This window comes from Haliotis rubra, unplaced genomic scaffold, assembly GCF_003918875.1.
Source record: "Haliotis rubra isolate DU_JTF1 unplaced genomic scaffold, ASM391887v1 Scf363, whole genome shotgun sequence".
In the NCBI taxonomy this organism is placed as follows: domain Eukaryota; kingdom Metazoa; phylum Mollusca; class Gastropoda; order Lepetellida; family Haliotidae; genus Haliotis; species Haliotis rubra.
In genome coordinates this window covers 461,976-489,956 of record NW_025767039.1, presented here as the reverse complement: position 1 = coordinate 489,956, position 27,981 = coordinate 461,976, and the positions used below count along the sequence as shown (strand labels likewise).

Genomic DNA, 27,981 nt, shown 5'->3' with positions numbered 1-27,981 from the left:
CATCGGTATCTATGTAGCAGGGCAGTGAATGTAACAAACTACAAACACACGATACGGGTGTGAGCTATTGCCCGAAGGAGCATTTATTAGTCGATAATTCACCCTGAAACATTTATAGAAATAATGATACATTAATACTACACATAATACAATCATCAATGTTGCAATAGGTCATACTAGTAACAGACTAGATAACATACAATACACAGTAAGGTTACAACCAATCTTGCCAAGTATATAGCACGATATGAATTTATAAATATTCTAATTGCAATAAGATTATGAACCTTTATACAAATTGTACTCATATAGTAAATGGGTAGGAGATTAACTGATCTATATTACACCTTTTAAGTAATGGATATACATGTAGTTAAGTGTACAAAACAGTATGACACATCTCATAATCATACAAATCTCAAATGGGCAATACAAGCAATGTGCCTACCCTGTGGATGAGACTGGGGTGTCGACAAGCACAGCAATATTTCCAGAATATATCTGAATAAAATATATATATACTCTCATAACTAAGAGTAACACACTTATACACTTTATATACTACTTGAAATGTTTATGCCGTATATTGCATACACATACCTAACAACAACAGAATTTAAATAAGACTGTTCTGCAACACATTCAGACTCTTATCTCATGCACACAAGAGTAAAGACATAGAAAAGCTGTTTGTTAGTATTTACAATTTAATAAGCCTGGTTTAGCATATTTAGGTAAACAGATAATGGGTGAGATTTAGATAATAGCAAATACTTAGTTTACTTTAATAGAAAAAGTTAAATGTACTGCAACATATGTAAATGCAATAATATAAATATACAGAGATATATTGAACTGACCTGTCCCTGTCAACTTGTCTGTGGAGTGACTTTGAGCAGACTGAGTGCAAGCTATTAGACAAAGGGTTTAACTTGGAGGGTTAGCTTGGCCAATCAATTGAGCACGTCATGGCTTGGGTTTGTTAAGGGCTTGAGGGACACATGACCTATATCTTAACTATCCTACTGATAAATATATATATACAGAATAGAAAACATTAAAATAATAAAATCGCTATGTACAAAGTTATATCTGCCATATCTACGTGCAGTGTACCAGCTCCAATTTTACTTTGAGTAAAATTACTTAACAGGGCATTTGACTTCATTTTTGTTGAAGTAAAATTCATCATTTATTGTTTGATGATTTATTGAAAATTACACCGTAAAAACTTGCCGAGACACGCATCATGTCAATGATGCGCCAGGCTGCTTGACTGAGTTCAGGCGGTGGTGGTCCTCCGACTGTCTTCCGTGACTAAATTCTGTAGTCATTCTTGGCCTTCCGATTAATGTTTGTCCACTTTTCTTTCACTTCAACCAAGGACCTCGGAGCTACCCATTTCGCATTCGACCCTCTTACAAACTCTGACCATAACTTTTCTGTCAGTTTCTTCGTAACTTCAGTCGAATGTTTCTCCGATAACAAAGACCATTTGGCCTCAACCATTGACGTGACCACATTCTCCTCGTCAGCAGAGAAATTATCATTTTCCTAGGGGTGCAGACGAGATTCCATTATTGGCAAACCGGAAGTAAACAGAAAACAGAATTGTGGGATATATGGAAGCTAACCAGTGACGATAACCACTCTGTTAAACTTCGACGGCGACGTTAGCTAAAGGCAGGACTAACCATGTTTTGAACAACGCATATGTAACGTTCGATTAGCTAAGAGTTAACCGACGGTTAAGATAACCGAGTATTGACGACAACGCTGTTGAACATCCTACTTGACATCATGATTATTTACCGGTTGGAATGTGCTCCCATTTCGTCCATTCTCATCGTACAGCTATTGCTGGAAACTAATTAACGAACGTTTAAAGGGTAACTGCATAACATTGCATAAAATAAAAGTTATTTCAAAACTTATAAAAATAGCCCTAAATAAACATGCATCAAAGCACTTTGCATGAATATGGAGACGTTTTCAACATAATGAATTTGCCTGCGACCGTCACGTCAGCAAGACAACCACATTCAGCTGACCCATCTAAGGAATCGATTCCAGTCTGCCAGTTTGACTGTTCGGACCATTTCTGGCCTACGTGCAATCAGCCCCAGGGCTGTACGGAACCAACTGAGGGAGCACAAAATCCGGCCCCAACGACCTCCAATACGTTTGCTCCAACGTCACAGACAGGCACGTCTTGCCTGGTGCTGACAGCATCTATGGTACATGAGACAAGATTGAGATGATATTTTGTTACACCGACTCGTCGGGATTTTCATGTGGACAGCTCAGACGACAGGGAAAGGGTGTACAGATTAGGGCTGGGACGGATACTCGGGTACTCGAATCTTGGTCGGGTACAGCTGGAATCGAGTCATATTTCAAGGAATCGAGTATCCGGAAAGGGAGAGAACTCTGTAATGACAAGGGTAGGTAACTCTAGCCTATAGGAATATGGACGACGCGCATGCAAAGTTGAGTGTTTGGGCTCATTGTGAGCTTGGTGCAAATGGCAAGAAAACCAAATGCCGACTCTGTGGTACCATGCCAATCTACTGCGGAAGCAGTACAAGTTCAATGCACAAATATCTTGCACTAAAACACAACGTAAAACATTAACGTGCTCATTACATTGTGTAACTGTGTTCATTGCTTATCAAGTTAGTTCATTAAAAGCGTTTAAGATTACATTGAATTTTGTCTTTAGTTTCTATTTTATTTCAATTTCATGAAACACAGCTGTTACATTTGTGTCAAACCTGAATACACTGACTATTAAAGAGATTGCAATTAAATGATTGTGTGTGTTGGGAAAAGCAATTAAAACTAATGAATTAACATATTTAAACGAACGTATACCAGTATTGAAAGAGCACATTCTGATTTGCAAATACAATGTTCAACTGGTTATTATTACAATAAGAAGAAAGATGATCAGAAATAGAAGCACAAGTCACGTAACTCACATACAATACCACTGCAGTTTCTATACATTTTATAGTTTAACAAATAATAACAAGCATACAGTTATCCCAATGAAGATACGCAATGTTTGCTTAGATGCAAATTTAGAATATTGATTTAATAATAGTTGGTTTTGTAAATTTAAACGTGATAATATAGCATTTAGATACATTTCTTTATCCCTACATTCAAACAAAAGCATTTGAATGCGACATTTATCTTCTGGAAGGATCAAAATTAAATCACCATAAATATTTCATATACGGCCAATGAGTTATTCACGGCTCTGCATTAGTCTCTACTCTGTAATGCATGATAGGCAACCTTTCATGCAACTGAGCAAAATGGCCACTCTTCATGCGAGCCCAGCATTTTGCTATGTTGCCAACTCAGTTGCATTAAAGTTTGCCTGTCTGTATATCTCGTATAGAATTCTCCAGGCAGTAAATATATCAATCACATTTTATTCTATGTAACTTTACATAAAGTCTGCATGTAAAAACATTATAGGTTAAGTTAAAATATCACACATGATCGTAGCTGTCTACTGGCTGAATGAATAACTGGTCATTCTCATTTTTAACGTAACACATATTTTTGGTATTGTCCGGTTAATGGAGGTTATCATAAGCGACGGTAATTTATCTGTGCATGAGCAGTGAGTAGTCAAGTCACAGTAAAGCGGGAATGAAAAGTGTTTTAAAAATGTTCTGTGTTTTAAGTAGCAATGTAAGTAATGGTGTTACTCTTTATATTTGTTATAAACACACTTAAGTCAGATTGCCTCATATCAGTTTCAATGCCTCATTGCCATCCTTTCAGGTTTTCTATATAATCTCTGTCAAATCGTGATTGAATATTCAGAAAGCTGACAGAAGCTATGCATTCCTAACATTTCCGTGTACTTGATTCCGATTCGGGTAAGTACGTGCGGGTACTCGATTCCATTTTTTCCTACCCGTCCCAGCCCTAGTACAGATGGCAAGGTGAACGGTATATTGACGCGTGCGTTGGTCAAGGTTGACAGTGTGGTGGCACACGGTTATGGTAAGGGGAGGCATAACATCTCATGGTCAGACACAACTTGTCATTGTCAATGGATGAATTCATTGGGCCTCATGTGCAGCCATTCATTCAAGGACAGAGACGTAACTTCACGCTTCAGCAAGATAATGCCCGTGCGTCGTGTTGTGACATATTTCCTGAGACAACAGAACATTCTGGTACTCTCCTGGCCAGCTGTTTCTCCGGATCTATCCTATATCGAGAATGCTTGGGATGAAATGTGTTTAAACATATTCTTACAGTACAACCGCTTATATCATCATTATAATAATAAATAAATTATAATAATAAAGTGCATTTGTAGTGCGCACAATCCAGACATACAGCCTGCTCAAGGCGCTACAAACTAACGTTACAAGGCTGGAGTAGAGGTTTGAATTTGATAGGAAGGTAAGTAGAAAAGTCAGATGCATTGAGAGAACAGGTGTGGTTTGAGTCTTGATTTGAACAGTTCGAACGTGGGACAAAGTTTGACGTCAGATGGAAGAGTATTCCACAGCACTGGGGCGATGTGAGAGAACGTTCTGAAGCCAGTTCTGTAGGAAGGAACTGTGAGTGAGCTGCTGTCACTGGAACGAAGTTATCGAGCTGGTACATATGGAGTAAATAAGTCACTAAGGTCGTCAGCGCTGGTGTTGTCGAGGCATCTGCATGTATCATTAATCCTATGTTAATATATTCTAATCCGTGATAATGGGTTTAAGTTTGTTGGCAAACACACAGAATAGCAAACATACTGTTACATGTTGGCCTCCACATTGAAATAATAAGTAAAGAAATCTATATGCAAACAAATTCAGTGTGACGCCAAAAACCAATAAACAAATGTTATAAATTAACTATTACATCAAACATGGCACTACACAATGGAGGGACAGTACAAAAAGGATTAGAGCAGGACATTTACAATGACAGTAAAAACAAAATATCAGAGAGAATAGAAATGAAGTAAATGAAATTACGATATAAATGCAGCAGTTATGGTAAAATAATGGCCTAGTCTGGATATCCAGTCGGTGGGGTATCTTCACACAGCCACTAGTCTTAACCACTGTAACATGGGATAAAAGAGTCATGCACTTACCCACTTGCATGTGAAGTCGAACTACCTTCCAGAAAGTTCGCTTGCAGAATTAGTCTATAGCAATGTCGCTATATATAATGCCTATAGATCTGAAGTTGAAATTAAATATTAAGCTGGAATCAGTCCTTAAAAGAACTAGGTATGAAACAAGAAACAATTATATTGTTAAACTAACTAGGTTCACAAGTCAATACAGAGGTATCACTGTGGCTGTACAATATTGAGTTAACATTGGAGGAACATTCACCTCCAAGCAACAATGATAGGTAGGACATGATCATCACACATCTTTAGTGTTAATGTTAAATGGCATTCATCACCCCTCGCTCCTTTCCGTAAACTCCCGGAATAACACGAGTTGATCATGGATGGAAAGATGAGAGGCAAGAGTTAACCATAGAAACAATATGCTAGAACACCCGTTCTCACTAATGAGGTGCAAATGGGTAAGCGTCGTAAGTCAAAAATCAACTATACAAAATCTATGCAAAAACATTTTATTTAGACAGTTTGGTATTTTACATATCACTTTTTCAGCCACACCATTTTACAAATAACCATATACAGTTGTTATCTAAATGTGGCACCTTGAATTATAAAATATTATCACCTGATACGTACGTGACTAGTTTTTCTGACTAGAGAATTAAGTGGCAATGTAATAAATTATTTGAGTAACCTATCAAATATTCCGCTTGAGTTTGGCGATTTAGTAACACACATGTCTGCTCAAAGACTTTAGAAGTACTTTGACATACACATTGTAAATCATTATTACTCAGATTGTTTTTTCAAAAATACCAACAAATTGCAAAAACATTCTAAAATCAAACCTGATAACTAGATTAGCCGGCAATCTGAGGGCGTAGTAGACCCCAAAATGAGTAGCAAAATATTTGATCGATAGCCAGTTGCAACAACATAAAACTCATGAAAATTACCAGTCACTCTTTGCAGTATAAACAGTAACGTATGTAGCCCAACTTTCAATTGTTTCAAATAAGATTTTTATTATGAAGAATAATACTTTTTCTTACCTAAAACATCGAATAAAACACATCAGCATCGTTTTCTTCAGGATTACAAGATTCTATCGTTTCTTCCTTTACAGTTTTTAGTACTACATAAAGACAATATCAGGGTGATCAATATTAATCATCATAAATTTGGCAAAAGGAACATAACAAGACTGTATCCTCGATCGTTCTTTCTCAAGGAAGGCGGGTCCTTTTGCTTTCCGAATTTACCGATATTCTGTCTGAATTTCTGCTCTACGTTTTCCCACTTGAAATAAGAAACAAATGAGTAACGTATGTATAATACATTTCGATACATACGTTATCCTATAATTATGCTCTTTCACATAACAAAGACCCAGGACTAATCCAAATGTTATTACACATATATAAACTCTGTCTGATAAGCTACTAAAGTACCTTTCCTTTGTACATCAATCCTTCCATCCCATTAAACAATCAAATATTCATATCAATATTCATATCATTCAGAGAGGTGACCATCTCTTTCCCAACACATAGCTCATTAAGTGAAAATAAAAGGACATTAAATAACACTGATTGCCAGTTTAAGTCTGCATGTTTTTTTAAAAAAACAAAGTTTCTGGCTTCAAATGATATGACATTTACGTTTGAAACCTTCAGCAAATGTTGTTACCTACGTCACCGTTGATAACGTATGTATCAGTTACTTTAGCATGCCTTGATCGAAAACTGGACCACCAAATGATGCCCTTAGCATCGCTTTCCTGTCTGTTATGATGGTAGTTAAAACACACAATGACAATTTGAAAGAATTACACTTTGTAACATGTTTAACATGACGTCTTTAATTATGCATGGTATCACCTGAATTTTAAACAACATTACCTCATAAAACTGATGTGGTTTCTCTCTCAAAATGTGTCTGCTGTTCGATGACTGTCGCCACATGAAGTAGGTATAGCCAAAACCTAATCATATTGTTTCGAACACTTAATTCCGTACTTTCTAGTAACGTATGTAACGGTTACGTATGTATATTTTCAATGGTTTTCATTTTCATTTTTGCAAATCTATACACACTACTGATCGTGATATGAGCTGTTTACAATGCTAGAAATGTGTGTTGTTGGTATAATGTTTTGCATGAAGTGTTATAGAAATTCAAGTAATTATTGGCATGATAACGTATGTATTGTTTGATTTCTACGCATCTTGTTTGTGGTGTTGAAAAGTATTTTTTCCAATACTGAACTATACTCATAATTAAAACCTGTCGTAATTGAATTGGTAAATGTTTTGAGTATAAATAATTGATACTGTACTTCACTTAAGCCAGAAAGGTACGCTGCTACACTGTCATCCAGAAAAACACAACGTATGTATCCAAAGTTTGGCGACAACATTTCAACACTCTATAACTATTCCGATTTGGATGGTTTGCCTTCTTATTCTCATTTGAATGCAGCGTAATAAGTACATTGTTCTTTAAATATTCAATCTGAAACCCAAACTGCAAAATTAAAATGACAGTATTAACTTAATTGAATCGTCTCCGACATGGCGACAGTAACGTATGTATCGTTTTGCCAACTTTGACTTTTCCTGCATTGCCAATATAATGACAGATGGCCCGAAACAGTGTTTATTGACTAGGGCGAGTATAAGACTTTGTGAATAATGCAAATACTGGGCACAATATTTGTTGGATTATGAACAAATGGCTGGCGACATCAATTGCACCTCATTAGTGAGAATGGGTGAGAAGATTCTACGCTGAGGCTCTTTCCAGATCTTTCTACACTGTACTCAGCATCACTGGAGATGCCTAAATAGAGTACACCACTGCCCCTCACTGTACAGCGCAATGTATTACAATTGAAAATCATGTGTGCAGTCAAAATTGATCACTCTGAACCAACTGTGATAATGCATAAGTGATAATGTCTTTGCCTTCAATATGTTTGTTGCCTGTTCTCAAATGAAACTTTTTGACAAATCTTACAGTTGGAACCAGCCATTTCCCTAGATCTCTGAAGTTCCGTATTGTTTGGGGGAACTGGAAATTCTGAAAAAACATGGCTTCAACAGTCTGTACCTGACCTTGGCCTATGGTACTACATACAAATGGTACATGTACCTGTGCAAATTCACATTGTGCTAAATAGATAGTGAGCCTGGCTTCAGTGAATATTTTGAAGAAGGCAATGTTGCTGATGGGACGCTAGAAGGTGGCTGGAACATTCTTGAGCCTAAATTTCAGACCTTACATTCTATTGATGAAGTTCTTCTGGAGTCACAAAACCTGCACAATTCTTGCACGAACGTTTAGAAACAGCGTTCACACATTTCATATCGGTACAGCAGCTATAACTTACTTCAGGCTTTGGTACATGAATACAAAGTAAACTCCAGTCACTTGGTTCAATTATATGTTGATCCTCCATCTTCAGGGCTTCGAGTTATCCGTTAGGGATATTGTTTCACCTACGTCTGCGTCATGACACACTAAATCTGTGAGGACAGGCGCATCTGGAAACAAGTGAGCTGAGTCACTCTTGAATTAATTCGGACACTTTAGCTTTTGGCTAAGATTGCAAATGACCTAGCTTTAACATCTAAGTTGGCTAAAACTTCAGAATTGTGTACCATAGGGCTAACGCTGTCACATATCTCATCAGTATCATTATCTGATACCTTATCGACAGGAGCGACAGTGGCAACATACTGAGTAGATTGTCACTTGTTTCATGATACTTTCTGATCATATTGACATAACAAACTTGTGTCTTTTTCTGACGGGCTGTTGTTAGGAAAACATAGTGAGTGTCACTGACTTATTTATCAATGACCAATTGTACCTTGCATGTAATGGTTAACCAGGAAATGGCAAACACACTAACACTGTATCGCCAGGACTGACAGCTCTCTCTTGAGACTTCTTGTCACAATCAATTTTCATCGTGTCCTGGGATTCTTTCAAATTATCCCCACCAATTTCACAAGCTTTCGGAAGCCTAGGCTAAAATTATGAAACAAATCCATTTAAGACATTCATGAAACCATTACTCCTTTAAGTGTTTTAAAGGGTTTGTATGGCCAAACGGACTGAAACCTAAGGACTTCTGAACTGACTCACAACGAACAATAACAAATAAATGTCTTCATCCCAATACTTCAGTAAGTCCTTATGACATTCTAGAGAGTCTCATGTTATCTCTCCAGAGCGAACTGAGATTTAGGATTAAATATCCACTGGATAAATATGATTACTATCCACTGGACTTAACTTAATAGTCTCTGGAAACCGTGTGGCAGCACACATGACCTAGGTCTTTCTTTGGGGTGATGCTCTCGGATTAGTTCAGGATAGTTGACAAAAGTCAGCGGTGGAATTGAAGACGACAGCAGAAATGTTTTATTATGGTCGGGGAATAATGGGCGAAATGGTACAAGTTGATGGTAAGCACGTGACACAACGCACACCGGAACCCAGTGGCCAATGTTCCCGGTGCAGAGAATCGTTCCGTCAGTTACTCAAAGGCAGAAGTCGGACGGTGAATCTTCATCGTCGACGTAGTCGTTGGAGAGGCAACAGCCTTCGCCGACGTCACAACCAGCCGCACAATCCGTCCGCCTCTGTCGATGATCTGGGCCCGTCTCCTAGACTGCTCGTCTCGTCTCGTCTCCCCGACTGATCATGACAGTAAGGTTTTATACATAGGGACATTACGCCACGTTGTGCAAGGTCACGTACGTAAGATCCGCCGACGGAGGGAGGTGTTAATTGACATTTACCGATAGCATTGAGAATTAAGGGTCCTACCCGGAGGGGGGTTTATGATAATAGGGGATACACCGATTGTTTGCTGAATACATTAAACAGACAAAGGGGATAGAAATTAGGTGCACTTTGGACATATATTGAAACAAATAGGTCGTTTGAATATATGCATGAAGTCTTAAAGAAGCTTCACTGGTTTACTCTATGACACACATAATTGTTAGCATGTACTGACTGACTGACTGACTGATTTAGTTTTAGGCAAAGGATTAACGCAACCAGTTATGGCTCTTCAAATGTTCGAATGGGTTTAATAGTACAAGGCTGTGACTTGACATTCAACAAAACACTGGGGGAAGATTGACGGTTTTTCAAAGCGAGCTTTCTACACACATAAAAGACATACCCTGGCTTACGGCAATGTCTATATGTAGGCTCTGATGAACATCTGGAAGTAGATTTACAACTAACTACAGTAGAATTTGACTTTTTGTGAACAAACTCAGAACTAGACTTTGAAATGTTTGAACTAGGAGAGTTTGAACTATCCTTTTCTGGTTTTTAACCTGGGAACTACTGCCTGAAATCCGAATTGCCTACACCTAATGATATGGGTTAGAGAATAATCGTCCTCCAATGTAGCAGCCTGGTGCAACTGATCAACTTTCTGTTCGTCAAAATAATAACGATTGTTTCCTGAGACCACTGTTTAAAATCTTCAAGGAAAATCAACAGCCTTAAAATGTCAACATTACCATTGACCTCTTTTGAAGTACACCACCTATCAAACAAACATTCCTTCTCCCTAACATACGAAAAATAAGTACCACCCCATTATGCTGTATGCTTGTACCTGATATGCCCACGTCCTCGTCTCGAGTGTAATAAAGATCTGCACTGTTCTGAGGACGTCGTTTGAGTTTCAGTTTGAGTTTTTTATGTCTTGGTGGGAACACATGTAAATCTGACGGAGGAATTCAATACCACTCTTGTGGATTGCAGCTGCTTTGGCACGTTGTCTTACTGGAAGAGAACAACTATTCTCAGCTTCCCCAGTCTCTCAATCTATATTTCATCCAATGATTGTCCAGCAAGTGCAGCATAATATGAACCGTTATGAAATGGCTTTGGTGCTAAACCATTTGTCTGCAATTTCCTGATCACCGCACGTCCCTCCAGCTCTCGAAGTCCATCCTACAGATACCTGTCGTGTCCGATCTAAAAATGAAGCTCATTGTAATGATCAGTTTCGTCAACGCCACTACCACGAAATATTAACGATGGTATTAATGCATACCTAATTCTTGCCCAAATGTTCACATGATACACAAGCCCGTAGGTTGAGAAAATATCATTTTGTCCCTTCTTGACAGAGATGATTGACAATCTAAGGCACCTGTGTGCCTTAAAACCAAGTTTGATTGACCAGTAAATATATCAATCTTAATGTTAAAGGTCACATGCAACCAAAAAATCAAACATAATTAAAACACAATTATCACTTATTCATGACATATAATATACATTGCTGGTTATGAAAAAACATATAAACAAAATTATAAGCGTACAATCGCAAATCAAAAGGGCAATATTGTGTACTTGTGTTTACTTCCCAAGAAACGAAGCAGCCGGGATACCGAACCCAGTCAGAGCGGGTGGGTGTGCACTCAAGTGTAACGGCTGGTTCTTTTGCAGATGCCCTCACGGCTCATTGTGTGTGTATGTATAGAGATGTTGGGTTTTGTAAATACATGCTCATTTTTTGTGTATAACATTTTACAATCAACAGACATCATAACATGTCATGTGTTCAAGTATCACACCTGCCTGTCTGTGTAATTACATAATGTGACAGAGACCGAACTCGGGCCATAAATCAATGCGTTTTGTTTATGGTGTATAGCCTGATTAGTGTTAAGTTCAAATTGCATGTGGTCAGTGATAGCAGCTGTGTATTGAATATTGTCATTAGCAGACAGGCAGGCAGACACATAGGTGTCAATAAAACAAGACATTGAGTTTTGTCTGTGACAACAACATATCTATATCACAGTTAGAAATTCTGTCAACGCTAAATAATGACATTGCTTTCAAGTATCGAACTGAGAAAGTGACTCGGTAAGAAGAACGTGTGGTGAAATAGACAAATGAAATTATATAAACAGTTAATTTACTGTCATAACATATAAAAAGCTCGCGCCTGTGAGATATCAACAAAACATTAGAAAAATAGCTCACACCAAAGCCTTCACCGAGTATTCACCGGACAACCGGCTTCCAAGCTCCGCGAACCTATTTCACTGCGCACGTGCTATGAGCGCAGCCCAGCTGTTGAAACCAGTTTTCCCCAGAAAAGTCGGGGGAAAATTAGTGAAACGTTTGAACTCCGATTTCGCGCGGTTTTTTTCATCGCGTTATTTTTCAACTTTATAAGTTGAATTTGCATTTTTTGACGATTTGTTTCGGTAAGTCCATACCGAAAGGTATCAGAATCTGCAAAGTTGTGTTTTACTTTGCATGTGACCTTTAAACAACCCATCTGTTTTTATATAAAGATTACTGTCGGTATTTCTTTTTAAAAAGAAGGGATATTGCATTTAGTCACTACTAGACATCTCATTTATCTTCAACTCGTGCATGTTTTTCAAGATGCTTGATTGACACTTTGTTGGGAGCACAACTACGTTTTTGTCAAACTCTTTCTGGGACACATATTATTTCATATAGCTGTTTTCGGTCTAATAGTCAGTATTCCAAGGATCAAGGAGTTGTCATATGAAAGTAATCTATGGACGATGATCAGTATAATGACACAAAGTCACGTATTATGCGCACGCATGTGACTTCATACATTAAATACACGAACATACAATTAGACCGTTCAGAAAACATGAACATCAAAGTTGAGCAGAGATTGTTAGTTGATATTTATACTCGAGCCTCTATGAATGTCAGGAGTACTCACTCCGATCCAAGCTGCATATTTTTCTGGGGTTCACATTACAATACCCATTCTCAACGAGCAAACCACTACACTGCTTTGTATCCATAATTTATATGTAGCATCGATTTTATGCTACCAGATTTCTTGAATTCCATTCTAACCCACCTCCCCCTCTCTCTCTCTCCCTCGTCTACCACCCCCTCACTCTCTTCCTCTCTCGTCTACCTCTCTCTCTCTCTCGTCTACCTGTTCAGCTCGTTATACACCAACTGAGCACGATTCACGCCCCTGCAGCGAATGTCATTTCAAGCCTTAATCCGTTTTTATCACGCGAACAACTAGCTGTATGGCCCGGGAATAATAGCACACTTTATGCTATTATGCTACGCTCGAATACCATTATCTGCTTGTGCATGTTGATGGCGAATTGCGAAATGGTGGCTTGCCGGTCTACTAAGACGGGTATTTATATGTGTTGGATACAATCGCTTGTTTAGTCTTGATACATGTCCTGTGCAAATATGAAGATTGTGTGTACTTGACCTTACACTGAAATGTCCACTATATTTTTATAGCTGTCTGTATTGATCTTACCTGTATGACGCATACCTCGTCCAATCAATGACAGTAACACAATCATGTGACTCCACCTGTTTTAGTTAGAAGACGTGTTGTGTTGAAGGTAAGGCATGTTGTGGTTTATTGGCAGAAAAACTGATGTTTAAATCATATTATAACTACAAAATGTTTATTGTATTATATTATCAGTATACAACGAGGACAACCCTGTATTTTGCTGTGGGTTATTATTAAAGGTAGATTCCATTGTGCGTGATTGACTGCCAGCCGACCCGAATTAATCACTATGGGATTTTATGGCCTAGCGCTTAAAACGTGGCTTTCCCGAAAGGTACAAGGGTGGTATTGACGAAGAAATTCAGTTATAATGAAGCAGTGTTTAAGAGATGGAATCGTCCATAAATGAGATAATACATCCCGTACACGTGGTGGGGTTTGGGGGGTGGTTATGTTTTAGGGTTTTATTTTGTTGTTGTGTTTTTTGGGAGGGGGGGGGGGTGGGGGTGGGGGTTTGGGTTTTACTCGGTTGGTGTTTTATTCCTTAATGAGAGAGATAGTTCAATGTAATGGGAAACTCTAACTGTGATTTACATCTGTTGCTGAACGTCGGGTCGCCATACATTTTGTTAAATGTTTGGCCAAAGCAGCCTACTGTCCATTACGTCATTTACTATGAAAGTCAATCCCATTAATATCGCGTAAAACTGTCTCCGTTCTCAACACAATACCGGATACGACGAAACATACACATAATCAAGTGTTCAATGTAGGCTTGTTTCATTCTATCCTGATCTTCCTGTTCGTTGATGGTGGTCGGTAGCTGTTGATGTTGACGTACACGCCTTTCAGGGTTGTCCCAGACATATTTGATGGTTGACTGGTGGAAGGTTATTTTCCTTATTCTTAGCTCGTGTAAGATCTGACACTTTTTCTGTGCTGGCATTGTCCATCGATTTATTACCTCATTCCGGACAGACATTAAGAATAAAACTGTTTCTCTTACTGTGTCGTTCATAAATGCATCTTCTTGTGACTCCCATGCATGGCTATGAAAACTCGATGACAATTTATGCATGTAGCACATGGAAATCATGCCGCTTGTAGGAGGTTTTGTATGAAGACGAACATCTCGCCAGTTTCCCGTTGAGGTTGGCGTAAAAAGCGACTAAAGGGATCGGATGGTCAGGCTCGCTGACTTGGTTGACACATGTTATCGTATCCCAATTGCGTAGATCGATGCTCATGCTGTTGGTCACTGGATGGTCTGGGCCAGACTCGAATATTTACAGACCGCCGCCATATAGCTAGAATATTGTTGAGTGTGACGTAAACGTCAATCACTCGTTGAGGTTGGAGATGGGAACCACATAAACTAAAAGGGTACTGGACCTTGCTTTGTCGACTCCGCGTTATTCACAATTTGCATGTTTATCATGCAGGAACGTATTCCGTTTGTTTGCAATATGCCACTCATTTAATTCCTCCATTTTAAGTCATTTCTCTACACACCACTCCTAACATTCAGCGTGTGTCATAAAATGTTTGTAACATTTCGCTCCTTTTTTTACGTTAAAATATAGGGGATTGTTTTAATCACCTCATCTTAGTTTCAGTTTGGCTCACCAATTGGTATGTTATCAATGTGTCATTTATGGAAATATGCTCTGGTAACAAAATAGGCGAAAAGGTTTGCTGTGCACATACATTATTCATCAACGCAAGTTAACACTACAGCAAACGGTGATGTGTGAGCCGACACAACAATGTCATTACGGTTTTCAGGAATGACGATTACGGGACATTCGATCTTCGAATATCACGTGACTGGCTCAGGTTGTTTTTGTCATTTAAAAAAGTGTACGTTGCACTCCCTTGATTTATGAGGGACCCCCGCATAGGGATTTACTGCATTCGTCTGTTTATCATAACAACAGCAGTGACAACGAGATAAAGACGTAATTTGTTCAGTCTTGAAGACCGCTTAGAGGACATCTACTTGTCGTGTTACATGGGATGAAATCACGGTTACAAACTAGATTTCAGGCTTGGTTGAAGCATTGATAACACCCTAAGATAACGTGACAAAATGGCAACTTCCTAGTAACCCTAAGGCCTTTACAAATATGTTGTATCAATAAATGATCTGAAGTGAGTGAAAGGTATGATCTAAAGATCCATGTAGCCGACGTTTCAATACCTGCATTATAGTGGCAAATGCTTCAGAATACTGGTGAACAGGATTATTAAAGGTGGCATATTGCCTGGAGAGGAATAAAAAAAAGAAAGAAACAAGCCACGATCCCGTAGGCCTTCCTAGCAACAGTTGGTAGTTCGACATATAAGTGTACCTCTTTTCTTCCTGGTACGATTAAATAGTAGAACGCCCTCTCAGATAACTTCTTAAAGCTCGCTCACTGAGACTTAAACTTCAGGGCCCGGTTGTTCAAAACTCGGTTATCTTTTAACCAGCCGTTAAGTACATTTAACCGACCGTTAACTAATAACAGAGGGTTATCTTGTTGTTCATAACTCTGTTAACTTTAAACAGGTTGTTAACGTGACGTAAAGTTAACACACCTAAGGACCGCCGCTAACTTTTTAACAGTGTGGTTAGGTGAGGTGAGGTGAAATTGGGTTTAACGTCGTGCTTGAGAATATTTCGCTCATATGACGACGTGCATGCGGGTGTATGTGTATGTGCGGCTGCTTGTACTAGCCCAGACTTAAGCTGCTTTTATAGTGCTAGCCCACTGAGATACCATGCCGCAGTGAAGCATGAATACCCCACTCAGACACATTGTACTGACTCCTTGTTGTACCCATTAATGCCGAGCGCAAGGCAAGGACCAACAAGTACCATACTTTAACGTCTTTTGGTATGACGCGGTCGGGGATCGAACCCGCGACCTCCCGCTGTCCGGGCGGACGCTCTAACCACGGAGGCGGTCTAACAGTGTGGTTAACTCGCAAATGGTGTTCATGGGTAACACTGCTACCATGAGGCCAAGAAAGGATAGGGTGTATCGTGGACTGGACTTCGATATTGGAAATGATTCTGACGAAGAGTTACATACGAAACCGTAACTATGCACCTCATAGGAACTAAAATACATGTTGTACAAGAACATGATGCCTACGTTTCATCTTTTAACACTTGTGTAAAGGTTTATATATGTTTTACTACACTAAATGTGTAAATTTCTTCTGTAAATATTATTCAAACAAACACTTTCAAAGAATCAAACAGGTACACCCTATACCCACGTATGATATAATATTGAACAAGACTAAATGTAGATAATTAAATTAGTTTCATGAAAAACCATCCGAATGATTACATTATGATACTGAAAGTGTAATCGGCGGGATATGGTGATTGTGTATACTCTTATTCTACCGACCTTCACCTCAGAGAAATTGCCAAATATGTACAACAATTAATGTTGACGTATGACATCACTAGAATCTACCGTTGAGATTTCTTAAAAAATGACGGCTGACATTGGTTTTGCGAGGACCCTTCCTTTGATTCAGGGATCGTTTGTACATAAATATGAGATGTAAGTAATCAGAATGACTATCTGTGTATTGTTACATGTTTTTATCGTTTTCATTTTAAGAAAGAGAAGAAGCGGCCAGAAATGCCGATTATTACTGTTGTCGTTCTGCGTGATTTTGCGTCAGTCATGGCGTCACGCTGCACAGAAACTTGACAGTTTCGTATAAACACATCACATTCCTGTATTGTATCTATTTTTAATTTCCTATTTCTTGCTACTATGCTCTTTCCATGCAAATGGGTGTCTGAAAATTTGAGAAAATGCTACACAGTATAAAGTCTTTCGGTGTCTTTCGAGCACAGCATTTGTTTCTACCCCCAATATCTTTCGTTTCAGCTTATCTAGACACTTGGTATTGGTGACAAAGACCAGTTGTAATTAGGTACTAAAATGTATGAGGAATTCAGTAGGGCTGGGACGAGTAGGAAAAAATGGAATCGAGTACCCGCATGTACTTACCCGAATCGGAATCGAGTACCCGGAAATGTAAGAAACACATTCGGGTCAACTTTCTGAATATACAATCACGATTTGACAGAGACTATTATAGAAAACTTGAAAAGGTGGTATTAAGACGTCAAAACTGACCTCAAGCTATTTAATTTACGTCTGTTTAACCAATATAGAGAGTAACACCATCACTTACATTCCTCGTTATCTATAACAACGAACGTTTAGTTCCTGCTGCTACTGTAACTTAACTACTCACTGCACATGCACAGATAAATTACAGTCATTAAAACTATGCTCCATTAATCGGACAATACCAATGATGTAAAAACCCGTGAATTTCCGGGTTAGAATATTGATCTTCAGTAACCCATGCTTGTCGTAAGAGGCGACTAACGGGATCGGGTGGTCAGACTCGCTGACTTGGTTGACACATGTCGATGCTCATGTTGTTGATTACTGGATCGTCTGGTCCAGACTCGATTATATACAGACCGCCGCCATATAGCTGGAATATTGCTGAGTGCGGCGTAAAACTAAACTCACTCACTCACTCACTCAATGATGTAAATGTGTGTTACGTCAAAAACGAAAAAGACAAGCTATTGTCTGCCCTTGTCATTACAGAGTTCTCTCCTTTTACGGGTATTCAATTCCTAGAAATAGGACTCGATTCCAGCTGTACCCGACCCGGATTCGAGTACCCGTCCCAGCCTTAGAATTCAGTGATGCATTTGTCGCCGCTGAATATGAAATATAAGTGATTTAATTGGCATCTCAATACAGGCCTTCGCGAAACGTGATTTTGTAAACACTATCCAATAGGGCGCAAAGTGCACTTGGGCGTTGGTGTGAGTGTGTTTCTGAAAACATCTGAACACGATTCCAGGTTTATCGTCAACGTTTCAGAATTAGTAGTGATGTTATGGAAAACTGATATCATTGATAATTAATATGCTATTTTTGAAAGTCAATACTCCGAGTAATTATCCGATTTGGGTTTGATATGTCCGTCTGGCACCCCTTTCCCATAGATGGATTTTCATTACATTTTTACTAATCATTTCAGCAATAGGCCTAATTTCTTTTACATTCTTCGAAATTTTTAATTGAAGCAAATCATCTTTTAAAAATGCTATATAAATTGACGAAAACTTTATTAGCATAAACATTGCTCTCGCAACTGATGTGTAGGAAAATAAACAAAACATTATTATGTATCTATTTCTGTTGTGAGTGATATGCAGGCCTACTTCGTAGTCACTTTGATTAAATATTAAATTTGAATATCGAAACGTTTTTGTCACAGCGAACACAACACTATCTCTTGTCATGTTACACGATAATGTTTGGAAGTTTAATCTTATTTTATAACAATATCTGAATGCTAATGTTATACACTGATAGGTTCATATAAGGAATACAATGGCACCATAGCATTTCTCTGCCGAATCGTTGCAGCGTTCTATAATACACTTATGAAATATAATACATGTTTTCCGTCCTTGAATACATTGAAAATAACTATCTATGCTTTTTCTATAGTAACTTGTGAATTGAACTAAATGGAGGTTCATCTGATCAATGAGTATCGAGGAAATTATGTTTATCTACTACAGCGTTCTATAATACATTTATGAAATATGATACATGTTTTCCGACCTTGAAGTCATTAAAAAGAATTATGCATTTTCTGCAGTCACTTGTGAATTGAACTAAATGAAGGTTCATCTGATTAATGGGTATCGAGGAAATTATGTTCATCTATAAATTTGACGCAGCTTCATGTTTTTCAAGACATCTTTCCGGAATATGCGTCTGTGAAGGCGTTCAGATAATGACGATATTGCACAGTTTTATTCATGAGATTCCTGTGAACAGTAAGGTCGAATAATAGATTGATTTTATTCAGCAGTGTTGGCCCTGAGGCCTATAGTACAATAACAGTTTGATCTACTTGCACGTGGTACTAGTAACATATTAAGTTTCTATTGGCATTGAATGCATATTTCAGATAAAAGGCTAATGGTATTATTGTCACAACATCTATATTGTTTGATGTTAAAAGATTTGGCAATGTGTGTTCATACATTACAAGTTTTGACAGACTTGGCAAATAATTTATAAATGATATTGATAGCATCTTAATGACTTGGCCATACAGTCATGACAATTTAAAGAGTGAAAAGTGAGCGATAGGTCTTGTGGGAATTCAAAGATTCATTAAGACTGTAGCCGTCTAAGCGTAACTCCTGTGTGTAATATTTGTAAATATTCTATCCACTGAAAAGATGCTTCTACTATTAATATTACATGTATTTTCATGGATTCATCATATCTTATCTATAGCTGTGCTATAGTTTCTCATTAAAATGTCTTTCCTGTTGTCGGAATTGAAGTAAGTCCCACACAGAGCTGGGATCATATGTCTTTGAAATATATATGCAAACGTCTGGAACCTTGTGTTCCAATACAAGCGTTCGTAGCGCTACGACATTCGCATGCCTATGATAAACTATAGAGTTGGTCTCAACCATTGACTGGATTACATTCTCATCTTCAGCAGAGAAATTTCGACTTCTCTTTTTCCTTGGGGTGCAGGCCTTTTCGCGATTCCATTTTTGGTAATCCGGAAGTAAACAGAAAACGGAATTGTGGGATATATGGAAGCTAACCAGTGACGTTAACCACACTGTTAAACTTTGACGGCGACGTTAGCTAACGGCATGACTAACCATGTTTTTAACAACGCATATTTAACGTTCGGTTACCTAACGGCCGGTTAAGGATTTAACCGGCCGTTAGGAGTTAACCGGCGGTTAAGATAACCGAGTATTGAACAACCGGGCCCAGTTCGTCATTGAATTAAACGCTCATTAATAAAGACATGTCGCAGACAGATCATTTCGAAGATACTTTACATATTCTATCTAATGGCAAATATTTCACCCATGGTTATGACCTAACAGTTTTACACGATAACATTTCATTCAGTGATGCAATAAACACAGAAATTCTTAAATCAGTTCACGCTTTTATTATAAAAAGGGAAAGAATAAAATACTATTTATACATTTTGGATAACATTTTGAAACTGAGATACTGCACTCTTTAACTCGGACATGATTATTAGGTCTAGCGTACGTTTAAATAATTCTTGTGGGCAGTATATGGTGTACATATCATTATTCAACATGAACATGTACCGTTACCAACTGCAATCTGTGTTTGCAGGAGTGTGAACTTCAAATATGTTTACACCACACTGAGGCGCGCACGTAGTGGACAACACGTGCTGAACCCTGGAGGCCCCAATATCTAGATCTGTGTAGTTTTATTACTGACGTTAAAATTTGAATAAACTGTCACTTTGCAAACAGTTCTCCAAGAGTATGAATATTTTGTAGAAGAAACAAAAAACATATAACAGAAATCAATTACAGCTGATGTAACAATATTCATATTTCTTCAGTATTTTGTAAACAAGTCTCAGATTGGAACGTACAATTTCGAAGAAACTGGTCATTTTATTTTGTACTTTTTAATTTGAGAACATATAGAAAGGCATCTGTCCTATTTCTCCGAAATCATAACATTGGAGACGTTCATTTACTTAGAGGATAACAAACCAATATGCGGCGATGAATGTAAAGTGTCTGTATTAATGCAAGAGATAAAGCACATTCATAACATCTATTACATGTATGTACCCACTTTGCATGCCTGTGTAATAGTGTGTGGAGGTTAAGTCAGATGTAACTAAAACAGTGATGTTAACTTTCAGCTAAAAACGTGACCCCATTAAAATGCTATTTCGCAGAATCAAACAAATGCAACGAATTTTGCTTTTTACACATGTATGCTCTATGAATAAAATACATGTAATTCATGGAACAAAACGTCTTTGTAATTGTGATAATAACGTTTTGCCAAAACGCAATAAAATCTAACGGAAGCCGAGTGACTGAGCGGGTTAGGCGGCTGACTTTGTGTGCGTGCGATTAGGTGACTGACTGAGGGTTTGGGTTCGAATCCCGGATGGGACTCAACCCAACAAAAGTACTAGAATCAGTGTATGAAATAAGTCAAAAACCCAGCCAGACACCTGGGCTGGTAACTTGAAAAACTTACCAGCCCAGAAGAGATTTAACCAGTCCTTCTTAAATGCTATATAGACAGTGCCAGTGGACACGTTATTTGAATATTGTTTTGTCGGACGGGTCTTATTTCATACACTGCTAGAATGTGTACTTTACTGAGAAATCTTAATCCCAAATATAACATATGTTACATTTGACCACTTTCTTAATTGTATTTCTCATTGTCATTTTGACAATCTGAACTCACTGTGACCTTTCGAACAAGAAGGGCCGCAGTAAAACAGTAATGCATAATCCAAATTGAAGTCTAGACGACCCGGAAGCAGCCGGTCAGTGGTGGCAAAGGCAGTGGATAAGTCCAGTAAGAGGAGCATAGCCATATTACCTTTGTCCATCTAACTCACGAATCCCATTCAGGACACAGTCCAGGACAGTCTCCTAGCTATGAGCATTGCGATATACGCAGACTAAAGTTTGTCAAGCATGTCGTGTTTTTGCAAACTGCAACCAGGAGTTTGATACATACAGGACTGTAGTGTTTCAGCGTCCAACGATGGTTTTTTCAGGAGCTGTTTCAGAATAGCAGTCGTATATGACTTATGCCTGAGGAGGTTACGTTAAAAATTAGTAATCTTGGTTAGCGCTGGGAGGGTAACACCCAGCATTTCCAGTAGAAACTTAGTAGGTAGTGGATCAAGGAAACAAGAAGTAGACTTTGATCAGGTGAACCATTTCCAAAGATCATCTTCACTGACTTGCTTGAAAACCTCAAACTGACACCAGGGAACCTAGGAGCAGGGGTAATCATCACACATTAAACCCAGTCCTTAGTGTCAGAGGTCTATTTTAAGGTAATTCAGTTTCTAAACTGTTCTGCGACTGAAGCAAGACCGACTTGAGGAAAACTGTTATCTGAAACCTTTCAAGTAAACAATTTATGGGTTTGTATAAGGCTTCCCTGCTTAGTATTCTCTATTATCGAAATAAAATACTAGACCTTGCTTTCTTAGCAAGCTTATCCACAAAGTTCCTCGAACCTCTAGTATCTGGCGATGACATTTCCAGTTATCCACAAAGTTCCTCGAACCTCAAGTATCTGGCGATGGCATTTCCAGTTATCCACAAAGTTCCTCGAACCTCAAGTATCTGGCGATGACATTTCCAGTTATCCACAAAGTTCCTCGAACCTCTAGTATCTGGCGATGACATTTCCAGTTATCCACAAAGTTCCTCGAACCTCTAGTATCTGGCGATGGCATTTCCAGTTATCCACAAAGTTCCTCGAACCTCTAGTATCTGGCGATGACATTTCCAGTTATCCACAAAGTTCCACGAACCTCTAGTATCTGGCGATGACATTTCCAGTTATCCACAAAGTTCCTCGAACCTCTAGTATCTGACGATGACATTTCCAGTTATCCACAAAGTTCCTCGAACCTCTAGTATCTGACGATGACATTTCCAGTTATCCACAAAGTTCCTCGAACCTCTAGTATCTGACGATGACATTTCCAGTTATCCACAAAGTTCCTCGAACCTCTAGTATCTGACGATGACATTTCCAGTTATCCACAAAGTTCCTCGAACCTCTAGTATCTGACGATGACATTTCCAGTTATCCACAAAGTTCCTCGAACCTCTAGTATCTGACGATGTGCTTCTATAGAAACCCGGAAATGGGCCTCGGCAGTTGATCAGGTTGATCATCATACTTGGTAGTGGTGACTATCTTACACTTGCAGATAAGCGTCAATAATTCTCAAGCACGGGTAGAATTTCCCCTGTATAAACGTAAGTAATAAATGATGTATGCAACAAGATAATTTCCAAAGAAATCAACACAACACTAGGATAGTAAGTGCAAACGGCTGTATGCCAGTAGCCTTGCTCCAAGGCTGTACTGATGCTGAGCTCATGGATGTATAGTACATTGTAATTCTATATCCCTCGAAGAGGCAAGTTCAGATAACCGGACAGTAGTCTAAGGACCTCGGTCTGTTATTTATCATGTTTTAGAAACTGTCGTTTAAACTATTAATTTTTACCGTGGAGACTTGTGCAAGCCTAGTATTTGTTGGTTTACCGCTGTTACACTTATTCGGTTGCCAGCAGTAAGCCAAGCGTTCATGATCAGTGACACCTTAAACACGTTTCACCACTAATGAAGTAACAGTATTGATTATACGACGTTTGCGACTTGCTGAACGTGTAAATGTATATAATAATTGGCCACTTATGTAGTGCTGAACTCCATGCCGCTGGGTCATGATGTAAGCCATACCACATGATGGGCATCATTACCCCAGATAACCCAAGCTGCCTGTGAGTCGCTAGGAGGTTAATACTCATATGACTTATCCCACTGGGTACCCATTTTCTGCTGGGTCCACAGGTTTTTTGAACAAACTCACTTGCCTAAGGCGTGACCACATAGATGCTAGAAGTCCTAGAAACTCTTAAGAGTCAAGCTGCCAAAGACTCTCCGTGACCACTTGATTTGTGACCTGCGCTCTATGCACAAGACCACACACCACCACAGTATATTGGAGATGGACACACGTCTGGTTTATTGTTTCCCAAACACTGCAAATTTCCCAATCTGTCATCAATAGGTTGGGGACCTTATAACAATAAACACAGACCGGAGCCGCTCTAGATGTCCATGGGCACGAGCTCCAGTACATGAAACATTCGTCAGAACGATGGCATTACAATACGGTTGCTATGTGATGCTCAGATGAGGTACCGGTTGCATCGGACAACGTATGTAGGAGTTCATGCCTAGACAGCTGGGACTCATCTGCACGACGTCCACGTATCATCCCGCACCTTATCATATACCCATCTAAACTTAGGATAGCAATACAGGGGTGCATTATGGATGGCGTGGTCAAATTCCGTATTTTCCTAGTGGTTAAAGCCTTCGCTCGTCACGACGAAGATTCAGGTTCGATTCCCCACATGGGCACAAAATGTGAAGCCAATTTCTGGTGTCCCCCGCCGTGACATTGCTGGAATATTTGCTAAAAGCGGCGTAAAGCTAAACTCACTCACTCACTCGCTACTTTAAAGCTCTCTACGTGGATGCAGTGCCTGCTCGGCAACATACCTTGACTCGAGTAGAAATAGTGTAGATATTTGTTTCCCTATGATTAGGTGTTTCTATAGACAAACATGGCTCCAAATAAGTTGTTACACCTGATAAATGGGGTTGTGCGCTCAAAGGTTGGCTTTGTACATGTATGTAGTTTCTAAATTTCCTTCACTAAAGGGACTAACTTATTTTAAGAATGACATATCCGTTTTCGATAAAGAAATTCGATATTATATTCATTTCTTCTATTAAATCAAGCACAGTTTACCGGTAAATGGTCTCTGTTTAATACAAAATATGGTTATTCTCGTCGAATATTTTAAAATTTAAATATAGGATTTAAATATTCTTCGCTGTAAAATTTTTACAGCACATAAGCAAACTGGCAAATGCTGCCCAGCTGTACCACTGGCTGAGGACGTCCGACCTGCCTGGTAGTGTTTGTGTCAAGGGAGACAAACAACGATTATCCAGTGAGCCTTACAGGGAAACAAAACTCCAGCTGGCGTAATCGCTGGATGCCACACAATTGATATAATTAGCGTCAGCACCCAACACATTACATTAAATTGGTTTTGGACCAGCAAGGGGGTGCTTCGTTGAAACCGGGAGAATCCCCTTGAATGCTCATAGTAGATAGTCCTACAGATTATACTTACGACACTCACGCCGCCGGTGTAAAACTAAACTCACTCACTCATGTTTTTGAAAGGCATTGTGAATATTCATTCACCTGATGAAGGAGCAAGAATTAGCTCTGAAACTTCGTGTAAAGAATAAAAAAAAGAAGTTGTTATCCATAAAACGTGTCATTGTTATATTATTATTATTTTTTATTATAGGAAATTTAAATAGCGCACATATCCAGGCAACTAGTGCATGCTCAAGGCGCTGGTATTTTTTCCCTCGATCATTGGATGTCAATCTCAACGTCACATCGTATAATCAATCTCAACTCCCTGGGGAGTATACAACTCTTGCAGCCACTAGGCGCACCGAGTTATTGTGGCTTTCTCATCCTAACGAGGTACCCATTCACAGCTGGGTGGACTGGGACACACAGTCACAGTACTTTTTCCATGTTCACTGCACGTTGTTGTACCCGCAACTAGCTGTAGGTGTTTGCACGTATTCATGTGGCCACCATCTTGTCATATACCAACGGATTCGTGGGTTCTTTTAAAGATCACATATACTCTAGGGGGGTACAAATACATAAATCACTAACTGGCATCGCTATAAATGAATCCCCGTCATTAAAACTACTCACTTAGGTCTTTAATTAACTTAAATCGACCTTTTTGACAACAGTGCACAATTCTCACCCGCGAACGAAATTTCAACCAATCAGAGCGGGGCGTCTCTGTGACGTCATATGAGGAATAGATATGAGGGCCGATGCAGAATTCATCTACATTTCAGGGGGTAAATTATCTTGTTTACAGGTTTGTATAAACCTGACATCGTGACAACTGTTGTGGAAAATAAAAGCTATATGTTCTCACAATCTACTGTCATTTAAGTTTGTCTCCTGCTTTGCCTAGTTTCCGAGTTACAACTTGTTTTCATAGACGATTCTGTCAAAATTGCTTGGTGTCGTTAGGCCTTATTTTTATAATGACTGATCCAAATTGATCCCATTTCTGTGTTTTTTTACCTCGATATTTAATCATGTCATGTAAAAATCTGTTTGTATTCTCAAAACAGTGTCGTCCCATAAGTTTTCACATGCATATACAGCAATTAATACTCCCTTGTTGTAACCCGTGTTAGGTGGTATAAACCTACACATGTTATTTGTCATCATTCACTTGATGGTCAATTAATGAAATAATAACAGGTATAATTAGTGGTAACACACTTAGATTACCCGACAAAGGTTCCCATTTGGCATTTCTTGTGTCTGGAGTAAATATTGAACATTATAAACATCGATCAAAGGATTAACCGATAACACGCTGATTAATTAATTACTTTTATCTTACACAGCGGATTTGTCAAAAGGTAGTGTTTATGTATGTAGATTTACTAATCTATACTGAATACACTCTGTAGTGTCGGTGTCTGCGTAAAAACAACGTCCTTCTTTCAAAGGATTAACCGGCAATACAGTGATTGATTGCCCATTATTGGCTAACTAAATTACTGTTTTTAAAGAAAGGCGGACATTATGCAATTAGTTGCCAGGTGTGCTATCTTGGGTGACCAATGAGACTATACACCAATGTGAAATACCTGAAAAGACTTATCACTTTTTCGTATATTAAACTGTTAAAAGACACATCACTTGGAACAGCTGCAGATGAATAGCATATCACTCGTTTTTGTGGATATTGATGGATACATTCCTCGAACAAGGTAATAGCCTGACATTGTTCCTATAACTTTAATCGGTTTTAATTCTAATATTTGCATTTTGTTTTTATTCATTTGTCGTAGCATTCAACAGAATCATTGTTTTCGCCGTGAAGTGTAATGAGACAGACAACATACACTAGGGTGTGTGTGCGAATTATGATTCACATTGGCAAACTATAACATGTCTAGATATTTCAGTTCTGTTATAAATGCACTATAAGTGTCAGCAGATCGTCTGCTTTTTATTTAGTTTCAAAATGCATACAAGTATGATAATAAACTAATTAGGATTATAAGACCAAATATAAAGACGCACATTGACTAGTATCTACATACTGGTGAGTGGACATTAACCATGTGAATGTAGCAAGAAATTTATCGCGCAGTATTGTGACTTCGACACCCACCTCGCTTCCGTGGAAGAAATCGTTATGTTATAAGTTGTGCCATGCAAAATCCGTTTGGTTCTGATTCCAATACATATTTAACTACGAGTAGAAAGTAGTTTTGATTTTCTAACTTGATGAAAACAAACTATAATCTCATTAATTCTAACAGACTTTACGATTTTCCAAAATGGTGGCGCCCTGTCGCGAACATCCGCCAGTCTGAGGATAAATGCTATTTAGGTTTGTTTTCACCGAGTTACAAAATCAAAACTACTTTCTACTGGTAGTAAAATATGTATTTGATTGATGGCCAATAGGATTTTGCATGACATAGCTTATAACATAACAATTTCTCTCGTGGGAGCGCGGTGGGTGTCAAAATATAATACTACTTACAGTATTATTGTTACTTCGACCACAACCTCACTTCCGAGGAAGAAATCGTTATGTTACAAGTTGTGTCACGGATAATCTTTATGGTCATCAATCATATACATATTTTACTACAACTAGTAAGTAGTTTTGATTCTTTAACTTCCGTGAAGCGATCTGAACACAAGTAAGTAATGGTTTCAGGCCTCCACAACGCTCGCTTCG

General features: G+C 38.6%; 1 protein-coding gene across 1 annotated transcript in view; it reads left to right on the top strand.

The window, feature by feature from the left end:
* The first annotated feature begins 13,449 nt into the window (after window positions 1-13,449).
* The window catches only part of LOC124285579 (prominin-1-like), a 175,065-nt gene continuing 160,533 nt past the window's right edge, over window positions 13,450-27,981 (top strand). The window contains exon 1 of the mRNA XM_046721833.1: window positions 13,450-13,536. The gene's annotated coding sequence lies outside the window, so the exon portion shown is untranslated. The remainder of the gene's footprint in view (window positions 13,537-27,981) is intronic.